Source organism: Pelobates fuscus, chromosome 2, assembly GCF_036172605.1.
Source record: "Pelobates fuscus isolate aPelFus1 chromosome 2, aPelFus1.pri, whole genome shotgun sequence".
Lineage (NCBI taxonomy): Eukaryota > Metazoa > Chordata > Amphibia > Anura > Pelobatidae > Pelobates > Pelobates fuscus.
Window position 1 is genome coordinate 10001550 of NC_086318.1, and position 12539 is coordinate 10014088.

The following is a 12539-nucleotide window of genomic DNA, read 5'->3' on the forward strand; positions in this document are numbered from 1 at the left end:
ACTGCTGCTGGGGACAGGACCAACTCTGCCCCCTGTAACTCAGCCTGCCGCTGGGGAATGGAGACTGGGCTCCCAATTCCCAATAAATCACACTGCCGTTGGGGAATGGAGACTGGGCTCCCAATTCCCAATAAATCACACTGCCGCTGGGGAATGGAGACTGGGCTCCCAACTCCCTGCATATCACACTGCCGCTGGGGACTGGAGACTGGGCTCCCAATTCCCAATAAATCATACTGCCGCTGGGGAATGAGACTGGGCTCCCAACTTCCTGCATATCACACTGCCGCTGGGGAATGGAGACTGGGCTCCCAATTCCCTGCAGTACCTGCCGCTGGAGTTCCTCCCAACGTGCCAGCTGACCTTCTCTTACTGCCCGGTATTGCAGATTCTTGAACACTAGGTTCCTCATAAGCTGCACCGATTTCTCCGGTGGATTGGGTCCGTAGTAGTTCAGCCGCAATCCCATCATATTGTCAAACTCTCTCATAGAGTAGCTGTACGCCACTGCTGGTTCCATCCTGGTGCTGTCAGGACCGCTGTACTGGGACATGCGGTGCCCTCAAATTGTAAAATCCATAGAATGGTGTCTCCTGTAGCTGTCCTTCTGGCTGTGGGAACGATCCCGCCGCTTGCCACCAATTGTAACGGCACCCCCAGGCATAAAAGGGGGTTAAAAGCCGTTTGGTAGATCTTCCCTTCCAGAGACACAGGCACAGCTACTGTAGACATCAATCCACTGAACCGGAGAAGCATATGAATGCTCTCAAACATACGAATGCTGTAAACAGTCGAATAGGAAAAACCATACGAATAGGTTTACACTCCTAGCAGTCAAACTGAAACAGTATACAATAAATCCCCCCCCAAGAACGAGACAAGGTTCCGTGTTAATGGTCAAGCAGGAACAGACAGAGCTGTGGGTTTATTGTTCTTATTTACACATTAGTACCACCCACAGGGATTTGGAAAACAACCAATAAACACGTACAATACTCTCAGACACTCCCACACAAAATCCTCCCCTCTGCCTGCCTCTACCTTACACAATGGGTAATGTAATTATCACAGGCAGAGAAATACAGTTTTTCCACATTATTCATAACTTTAAAAGTATGCATCACATTCACATTAAACTTAAATTTGTCCAGTGGTTCAAAGATAGATCGTAGTCCTTTGTGACCAAATGAAGCATGGCTTTTCTGCCCAAATCCAGTTCCACAGAGTCTTCTATCCTGGAGATAATTGGGAAGTGATCCAATTATCTCCAAGGACAGAGGCAAAACTCCATTGAACACATGGCAGCAAAAGACAATAAAATACATAAAAATATATAACTGTGCAGCCATTGCATAAAACAGGTACATTCAACATATCCCCAGATAGCTGAGATCTGAGCGCACATTATTACTGAATGGCGCTCAGATCACACACATACAGTTCAAGTGCCATGGAGCCAAAGTCTTTCCCATAGTCTTTCATTATATGAATGGGCTCCATGGCATAGCTATCTGGGGTATCACCGCACAAACAGGGCAAGCACCGAATTACCCGGCTTTCATGTCTTTGCAGGGGAAAATCAAGCGTTTCCACATGGGGCCATAGACTAAAGGCAGCAGGCGGGCAACCAGGCTCCTCCAATGCAATGTAGCGAGATTGGTCTCGTCACAGAACCGTATCAAATGCCTTGGCAAAATCCAAGTAGATCACATCCACTGCAACACCCTGATCTATACTTCTACTTGCTTCTTCGTAGAATGCAATTAGGTTAGTTTGACATGAGCTATGTTTCATAAAACCATGCTGATTATTGCTAATAACAAGTTTCTTCCAAATGAATTCCTGAATAGTATCCCTTAATAGCCCTTCAAATATTTTCCCAGTCACAGGAGTTAAGCTCACAGGTCTATAATTTCCAGGAAAGGATTTTGAACCCTTTTTAAATATAGGATTAACATCTGCCTTCCTCCAATCCTCAGGTACAATACCTGAAACAAAATAATCTTGAAAAATGAATTTCCCTAATTATTATTATTATCAATTATTTCCCTACTTACCTCCTTAAGTACTCGTGGGTGAATACCGTCAGGCCCCGTAGCTTTATTTACATTAATTTTCTCTAACAGCTGTAGCACCTTGCCTCGAGTTATCCAATCACAAGTTATCTGAAACTTTTTTGCAGCATCTGTAAATGGTGAGACACACAGGCAGATGTCTGGGGGATATGGCACGAGTTGCCCGAGTGGTAGGCTGAGTGGCCATGCTCCTACCACGGAGGTTACAGAGCAAAGTTCCAGGAAGTGTTTTTATGCCAAGCGAGGTCCAGGCTTGTAAAGGAGGCGGTCCTTTGGTCTCAGGAATCATGTTTCAGGCCCTGCACGTGCGCACAGTGTTAGAATGCATGTTAGAACCGGGAGGTGATGCATGCCACCAAAGTTCTGGGTGTGCTACCACGCATGAGTGAACTGGAACTTCCCAAAAAGGCGCAAACATTTTAAATTGGTGTGAATATAAAGCTGTGCAGTGTCCTCTGACAGCATGGATACTTGCCAGAAGGGTTCCTCCATGTTACCAGCCCCCAGTTACCAGTCTTTTGATAATCTCTGCCTTGAAATGTCTCAATTCAATGAGACAGATTATTAAGAAGATCTGTTTATTATTATTTAAGATATGTCTAATTCTGTATCTCCAGAAATGGAAAAAGAGAAATTGCCTAATCGTACACCTAGAAAGGCTACAGTTTGCAGTGATTGTGCAACCCCGCTTCCAAATGGCACAAGGAAAAAAAAAGTAATCAGTGTGCAGCTATTTCCTTGGAAAAATCAAAGCAGAAAAACATGCAATGGTTCCTGGCCTGGTTTCAGGATAACTTGGCCCAGACTTTGGATACAATTAAAGAGTCTAATAAAGTATCCACAACTGTTCCAGAGAGAAGCCAGAGTTTTCATCCGGGGAATGTTCTACTACTTCAGATTCAGACATATCTAGTTCATAATCTTGTCTGGAGTCTGGTTTCCCATGAGCTGCGTAGATTCATGAAAGAAGTGAACCTTTCTCTGATACAAGACTTATCTTCTAAATCTAAAAGAAGGTTTACAGCTCAACAACCTCTCTTCGATCTAATACACAGAGAATGGAAAATCCAGAAAATCAAACCTTCATTTCTCGACATTTTAAGGAATTATTTAAGACCACGGGTCCACAACTGTTGCAGAGAGGAGCCAGAGAGGCAGGAAAAGGAGGATATCTTCTTCAAAATCTGAGTTTTCGGAGGGCGGAGCCTGACCGCATGGCTGTCTAGACGTGGGGGACAAGAGCTCCTGCTAGGCGAGCAGAATAACGGGCATAATCGATGGCTATATAGCCCAAAGACTTATCGGGGTGCACTACCCACGTCGGGGGTGCACTCCTGAATCGAAAGATACCTCTCTGGAGCCCGTCGGTGCCGGGGGAGCGAGACGCCAGGTGCGGCCTACTGGAGTTGGAGCTGGGGAGAGGCGGCCGTTCTCTCCGGCACCAGATGCTAAAACAACCACAGATTCAGAACACATACATAGCACTTACCTGCAAGAAAGGGCAGAAGCTTTGAGCAACTGCCTGCAGGAACTCTGACACATAATGCATGACTGAAACATACGGAATTTGCGGATCTACCATTCCCCCCTCCCCCGGACCGATGGGGGTTATCTCGGTCCCCCATTAAACAGGCGGAACGAGTTAGCAGACGGGCTGCAGAGCCTGCAGAGGTACTGACCTGCTAAGGCACTTTCAAGATGGCCGTTCCACAGAGACCAAAGGGACAGAGCACAGGCACCCAACCACTCACCCCCTGGAAGCCCTCGACAGACTCTGTCTGGACCTCTGCTCAGCACTGTGTGATCGGGGAATTCCCTACAATCGAGCAGCGCGAGTGGTGGCATCGTGGATCCGCCCTGCAACCCGCCGACGCCATTATGGGCTTTCACTTCAGGCATTCAAAGCGACCATCCGACCACGCAGGCACCAAAACCCGCTACGGCGGGAAACCAAACCAGGCTACCTGGGCGCACGCACCCGCTCCCACCCACACAGGAGCTGGGACACCAAGCAACCCCTAAACTCCAGCGACTCACCTCAGCAAAGAACCTTGGACCAGCATGACACAGCTCTTCTCTCCAAGGCGGTGGCTGAACGCCGTGCCGCTACACAGGAGACAGCCTCACTGAAACATGCCCAGAAAAGCGCCGGTCATGCAACGATACATCTGCTCGGATCAGACTCGACTGAGGACTGTCACCCGTCACAGAGCACCGCGCTGGGTCATAGAATGGACTACCCACCAAAGCACACCAGTGGTATCGGGTGAAGTACAGCAGCTACCTGAGTTCCGGCTGCCAGCCTGGACACAGAGCAGGGTTCCTGGCGTTCTCACAGTGCTGCAGCCAGCTGAACGCCCAGAGACACAAATGTTAACTGTAATCCATGCTTTGAGCTAAACGTGAATATCCCTACCTAAACTGTGATCAGATACCTAAACTAATGGCAGAACGCATAGATAAAATGTCATACCTCACCAGTATAGCTATTACCTATAATAGAATGATGCAATGATAACCAGTAATACACTATAGAATCGCAGCAACCTATGGTGAATGTTTCACTAGTTACTACTCGATTTGTTTTCATGTACAGGTTCAGTGTATATTTTTTCCACCTCCCAGCCTCTGTGCCCAGCGGTACATTTAAGCACCTCAGCATGTCATTCAAAACCGCTAACGGCACGCTAATTGCCTTCTCTGACGCCTATGGCCTTTTGCTTTACCCTTTTGCACTATCTACTAATCTGCTTACTGTGGTTCGTCTCTCTAGCAATATCAGTCTCCTTAGCCTGCCTAAGCTGCTCTCTGCTGGACTTCCCAGCCTGCGCAGCTTGGACACTAACATATGAAGCTTTTTTGCTCCAAACAGCATGTTTAGCCAGATACAGCTAATCACTAGCATATCTATTACATAGAAACGAAAGCTTGAACAAATAGCATGTTCTCTATCACCATTATGACCTGTTTTAAGCTAATCCAGTTTCTTATTTTTTATCAATAATCAGCCTAGACATAACTCATTGTTAAGCGTTAAAAAATTTAAAAATGTGCAAAGTTTTTCCACTGCCTAACTGACGTACACCTTTGTTTAACTCTGCATACTCTGGCTGTTGTGGCAAGGTGTGCTATATGTATATTTCCATGCACAAATAAAATAAAGAATTAAAAAAAAATCAAAAAAAAAATCTGAGTTTTCATCCGGGGAATGTTCTACTACTTCAGATTCAGACATATCTAGTTCATAATCTTGTCTGGAGTCTGGTTTCCCATGAGCTGCGTAGATTCATGAAAGAAGTGAACCTTTCTCTGATACAAGACTTATCTTCTAAATCTAAAAGAAGGTTTACAGCTCAACAACCTCTCTTCGATCTAATACACAGAGAATGGAAAATCCAGAAAATCAAACCTTCATTTCTCGACACTTTAAGGAATTATTTAAGACCACGGGTGATGAAAATTGGGAAGATCTGCCCAAAGTAGATATCCAGGTGGTCCAACTTTCTAAAAATACCATACATTTCCCATAGGGGAAGTTGCAGCATTAAAGATCCCTATGGACAAAAAAAGTGGAGACATCTTGTAGGCGAACCTTTCAAAGAGCAGGGTTCCAGTGTAAAGCTCTATTGGCAGGAGCTACGGTAGCTAGAGCAAATGGTAGTTCAATTCTTTAGAGGAGATGCTACCAGGAAATCAAGATTAAAATGTATCCGTTTGGTACAGAATTTACTGTTGTCTAATGAATTTATGGTAGTTGTGACTGTAGAAGTGTTGAAACTGGCCTCCAGGATTATGGGTTTATTCTCTGTCGCCAGGAGAGTTTTATGGCTAAGGACCTACCTGGACAGCAGATATGGCATCTAAGGTAGTTATCTGTGAACTTCCTTTGCAAAAACATAAGCTATTCGGATCATATTTGGACGAGATTATAAAACACATTTCTGAGACAAAGAAATCTCTGCCTCAAGACAAAAAATTCTCTTGGAAACCTGGTTATAGGAATTTCCAATATAGAAATAGAAGGACCTATCAGGTTAGGTCACGTTATTTTATAGAAAATTTATTTTATAAAAAATCAAAGATATGAGGAAAAAAAAGAAGTGACAGATCCGACAAAGGTAAACATTTCCGACGCCAAGAAGGTAGTGTCACATCGTGCCATGTTCTGCGGAGATGTCTGGCCTTGGCTTCTGATAGCCAGTACTCTTTTTGCTTTTCTTGCTTAGTTTTCTTGGTTTTTGGTTTTCTATTCTGTGTCTGGTTTTCTTTATGCTCGGATTTCTGGGTTCATTCCTATAGTTCGTCCCTGGATTTCCCAGTCTCCAGGTTTCCTTTAAATGTTTGTTTTATGTGCCACACCCTTATGTTTCCAGCTTTCATTATGTGTTAGAGTTCCTGCAGGCAGCAGCTCAAAGCTTCTGCCCTTTCTTGCAGGTAAGTGCTATGTATGTGTTCTGAATCTGTGGTTGTTTTAGCATACATTAGGCAGTGTAGGACCTGCCAGATATGGGGTACATTGGCGTTGTTGGCAGGCTTATGCAATGTATGATCATATAGTGTGACTAAATCCCCATGATTTCCATATGTAGTACTTAGTTATTTCTCCTCTTGTTTTGCCTATGTTATCTTGTCTTGTTTTAGTTTGTATACCCAGTCCATGTACAGTCCTGTCCAGTCTTGCCCATGTTATGTTCATGTTTTCCTCATGTCTTGTGTATATGTTCTGGGTTTAGCTTACTATCTTTCTCTGGTTCTGGGTTCTACTAGTTCAGTCTTGTTTTCATGTTTGGTGCCTGTTCTAGTCTTGCCTTGTTTCTAGTACTGGATACATGTCTGCTGCAGAGCCTCCCTATTCAGCTCCTGGGAGGTCTGCTTATTTCCAAGCTCCTGGTTACTGCTGCAGAGCCTCCCTATCCAGCTCCTGGGAGGTCTGCATATTTCCTAGTTCCTGAGATCCGCTGTAGCTGCTTCAGGGTCTTGGTATGTGGCTGCACAAACGCTGGTGCTCAACACCAGGGGGCGTGCGGTTACCCTGCACCAGGCCCTGATAGTCCATTTCCACGCTGAAGACTCCCACTTATAATCAGGCACTCAGAGGTCCCGGTTTCCGTACCGCCACCCGTGACAGGTAGGTGGGAAAAATCCAAATGTTCTATCTAAGATGGGAAAAAAACTACAAGAAATCTTTGGATTCTAAATCTTGTAAAAAATGACTACAGATTACCTTTCACAAGACCTCCAAGGTCAAAGTTCCTTGTTTCTTTTTATCCATCCTCCCCAGCAAAAATGAGTAATAGAAAAGGTACCAGAACACCAGGGGTTTCAAAGGATTTACTCAAGACTCTTTCTTGTTCCAAAACTGGATCACTCTGTCTGACCTACTCTGGATTTAAAAGATATAAATTGTTTCATCCCATACCAAAGGTTTCGCATAGAGACTATTTCTTCTAAATGAAACAAGAGAGAGAAAAAGGAAGCTAATGGAACACTCGATAAAGAGGTTAACCCATAGAACAAACGAAAAAAGAGTGTCCTATCTTTAAAATATAACTTTTAATAGTTCAGTTAAAATTGTTGAATCAACAGGAATAGAATATCCGATTATCAAATTTATATAAATAAGTATTTAATACTAATGTACTGAGATTAACGGTTTAGTCAGTAAGTCCCAAAAATTATTCTAAATCCTTTTCAAATCACCTCAAAAACGAAAAAATAAATATGCAACCAGGATCCCTTTATTGTTAGGTTTAGTATATGAGATCCTGGAAGTGCTGAAGCTGTACTTGAAAAGGGATAAAGGATTCTTAAATAAAGGGGTTAAATAACCTCAAATCCCTATTACATCCCAATATGCTGGGATAAAATATTTAGCAAGTGAGTCCCAGATTGTGTTCTAAATCCTTTAAATCAGCTCAAACGAAACGTAAATGATTTATTTTATTCTTCTAAAACTCAGATCCTACAGAAAGGAGATTTTATGGTAAAACTGGATCTCAAGGACACATATCTGCATATCCTTATAGCGGTTTCCTCAAGAAAATTTCTGAGATTCGCAGTAAAAAAGGCATGACATCTTACCATTTTCAGTTCAAGGCACTTCCCTTTGGCCTGTTATCTGCTCCAAGAATATTCACAAAAGTTGTGTCTCCCGTAAAAGCGTATTTGAGAGAACAGGGAATCACGGTAATCCCTTACCTGGACGACTGGCTAATAGCCAGGACGGCTGCTAATAGCAAGAACAAGGCAGCTACTTTTAAAGTATCTACAGATTGCTATCAATGTGCTACAGGAACACGGTTGGATCCTTAACTTGGAGAAGTCAATTATTATTCCCTCAGGAGGGAGAGTTTCTAGGGTTCAAGGTAAATTAAAGAACATTATCTCTCCATCTAACAACACAGAAAAGAGAGAAAATTTAAAGAGAAGTTTGCAGACAAACGAAAGTTGTTCCATCAGACGCGCAATGAGCGTGCTGGGATTCCTGACATCATCTTTCCTCGCAGTCAAGTGGGCAAAATAAAAAGTAAGACCTCTGCAATGGGAAATTCCATCAACTTGGTCTAGAAAAAGATTTAGATGTCATGTTCCATATTTCTCCTCAGATAAAAAAAAAAAAAACAACGCTAAATTGGTGGAGAACTTCAAGGTTCCTTTCAACATGTCTGACCTTTCATCCAAAGAATTTGGTAGTGATCACTACGGATGCATCAAACATAGGTTGGGGTGCTCATCTAGGCTCAATTATGTATCAAGCTGTTTGGTCTATCAAGGAAAAAGGAAAGTCTGCAAATGTCAAGGAACTAAAAGTAGTATTATTCACTCTACATCCTTCAAACCTTCGATACGGAGCAAGCAGTAAGAATACAATTGGACAACACCATGGTGGTATCATACATCAACCGACAGGGAGGTACCAGAATTAGAAATCTTTATCTCCTGTATGCAGAGATTATGCAGTGGGCACAAGATTACCGAGAAGATCTCTCTGTGGTTCACATAAGTATCAACAACGTAATAGCCGACGATCTCAGCAGGGGGAGATGGGATCAGAAGTAGTGATGTCGCGAACACGAAATTTTCGGTTTGCGAACGGCGAACGGGAACTTTCGCGAACAGGGCGAACCGCCATAGACTTCAATGGGCAGGCGAATTTTAAAACCCACAGGGACTGTTTCTGGCCACAAAAGTGATGGAAAAGTTGTTTTCACCTTGACTGTGGCATGCCGGAGGGGGATCCATGGCAAAACTCCCATGGAAAATTACATAGTTGATGCAGAGTCTGGTTTTAATCCATAAAGGGCATAAATCACCTAACATTCCTAAATTGTTTGGAATAACGTGCTTTAAAACATCAGGTATGATGTTGTATCTATCAGGTAGTGTAAGGGTTACGCCCGCTTCACAGTGACAGACCAAACTCCCCGTTTAACGCACCGCAAACAACCGCAAACAGTCCATTTGCACAACCGCAAACTCCCCATTTGCACATGTTTTAGTGCAAACTAGTCTAACTACTAATATAGTTGAAACATGCTACTTTTATTCATGCCAGACAACCATGCAGGCCAGACTAACAAACATGCCAGGGCCAATCATAGTTAACCACCTCAGATAGTAACATGGCTCCTCTCTATATACAAAGTAACATGGCTCCCTCTATATACAGTGTAAACATGGCTCCTCTCTATATACAGAGTAACATGGCTTCCCTCTATATACCGTGTAAACATGGCTCCCTCTATATACAGAAAAACATGGCTCCCTCTATATAGTGTAAACATGGCTCCTCTCTATATACAGAGTAACATGGCTCCCCTCTATACAGGGGCGTACCTGGAGCATTTGGCACCTGGGGCGGATCCTTTATTTGGCACCCCCCTCCCTAACTTTGAAATGTAAAAAACAACTGCAATTGTTTTTAAATGTATGTTTGTGTAGTGTGTGTATAGTGCGTGCATAGTGTATGCAGTGTGTATATAGTGCGTGCATAGTGTATGCTGTTTGTACAGTGTGTGTATAGTGTGGGCGCAGTGTGTGTATAGTTAGTGTAGAGTGTGTATAGTGTATGCAGTGTGTGTGTGTGTGTATAGTTAGTGCAGTGTGTGTAGAGAGTGCATAGTGTATGCAGTGTGTGTATAGTGTGTGTGTGTGGGCCCTAAATGAAAATCCCCCCCCCCTCCCCCATCAAAGGTGACTAGGGGTCCCCAAGCCCCTAGTCACACAGCCAGATAAAAAAGCCCCTACCTACCCTAAAAAATAGTGAGGGGGGAATAAAATTACTACCCTGTAAAGTAAAATTTAACTTACTATTCAACGTCTTCTTTTTTCTAAAATCTTCATTTTTCAGCCCAAAAAAAGGCCAAATAAAAAGCCATCATACCCGTCGAACTTAAAAATAAAATAAAAAACCCGAGCGCAAAAAAAATGAATCCATCTTGACCCATGGAGGGCTCCGTGTCAGTGTTTATCAGGGATCCTTAGGATAGGTGTCAATCCATATCTGCCAAGTGACCCTTTGTAGGGGGAACAGTCCCTATTCTGCTCTGTGTCAGTGTCTGGGGGGAGTATCTGCAGTAACACAGGGTGTCTGGGGGGAGTATCTGCAGTAACACAGGGTGTCTGGAGGGAGTATCTGCAGTAACACAGGGTGTCTGGAGGGAGTATCTGCAGTAACACAGGGTGTCTGGAGGGAGTATCTGCAGTAACACAGGGTGTCTGGGGGGAGTATCTGCAGTAACACAGGGTGTCTGGGGGGAGTATCTGCAGTAACACAGGGTGTCTGGAGGGAGTATCTGCAGTAACACAGGGTGTCTGGAGGGAGTATCTGCAGTAACACAGGGTGTCTGGAGGGAGTATCTGCAGTAACACAGGGTGTCTGGGGGGAGTATCTGCAGTAACACAGGGTGTCTGGAGGGAGTATCTGCAGTAACACAGGGTGTCTGGAGGGAGTATCTGCAGTAACACAGGGTGTCTGGAGGGAGTATCTGCAGTAACACAGGGTGTCTGGAGGGAGTATCTGCAGTAACACAGGGTGTCTGGGGGGAGTATCTGCAGTAACACAGAGTGTCTGGAGGGAGTATCTGCAGTAACACAGGGTGTCTGGAGGGAGTATCTGCAGTAACACAGGGTGTCTGGGGGGAGTATCTGCAGTAACACAGGGTGTCTGGGGGAGTATCTGCAGTAACACAGGGTGTCTGGAGGGAGTATCTGCAGTAACACAGGGTGTCTGGAGGGAGTATCTGCAGTAACACAGGGTGTCTGGAGGGAGTATCTGCAGTAACACAGGGTGTCTGGAGGGAGTATCTGCAGTAACACAGGGTGTCTGGAGGGAGTATCTGCAGTAACACAGGGTGTCTGGAGGGAGTATCTGCAGTAACACAGGGTGTCTGGGGGGAGTATCTGCAGTAACACAGGGTGTCTGGGGGGGAGTATCTGCAGTAACACAGGGTGTCTGGGGGGAGTATCTGCAGTAACACAGGGTGTCTGGGGGGAGTATCTGCAGTAATACAGAGTGTCTGGGGGGAGTATCTGCTTGTAACATTTATATGCACTAAAAAAAAAAAAAATGGAAAAAAAAAATGGTTGCAGCTTCAGAATTAATCTAAAATGGATGCTGTCCCCAGTAGGTGGGAAGGTCTGCTAGGGAGGGTGTGCTGCTGATTGGCTGTAATGTGTCTGCTGACTGTGAGGTACAGGGTCAAAGTTTACTCAATGATGACGAATAGGGGCGGACCGAACACCATGCTATGTTCGCCGGGAACTATTCGCCAGCGAACTGTTCGGGACATCACTAATCAGAAGGAACGATCTTTGCATCCAAAGATATTCGCCGTTCTCAAAAGGAAATTTGGCGTCACGGGCTTAGACCTGATGGCAAGAAAAACAAATATGAAGGTTCATAGATTTGCCTCCCTGTTCAGAGCAGATCAACCTCAGTGGATAGATGAATTATCTATGAAATAGACCTAGCCAAAATTTTTCCTCAGCTGAGGCTAATTCTGATAATTCTTCAAAAGATAAGGACAGACAGAGCAGTGGTCCTAGCAATAATCCTGTACTGGTTGAACAGGACTTGGTTTTCGGTCTTAAAGGAGATTGCTTCCACATATTGGGAGCTCACAATCTTATAGAAAACAGAGATCTGCCACTGGAGGTTCTAAAGATGTTCAAATTGACGGCATGGCTGCCGCAAGGTTGATCCTTCATCATTTGGGTCTGCATTAAGACAGAGCTTGACTATAGCTTCATTCTACTAGACCAGGGTTTATTAACCCAGTCCAGGATTTAGAGATGACTCGTTGTGTCTAAGGTGTTTTTAGAAAAATACAAAAGAAACACTTGAGACACAACAGGGTAATCCCTAAATCCTGGCAGGTAGGGGGTACTTGAAGAATGGGTTAAGAACCCCTGTACTAGACGTTCCACTTCTAAGCTATACCTACGTATCTGGGTCAAGTTTTT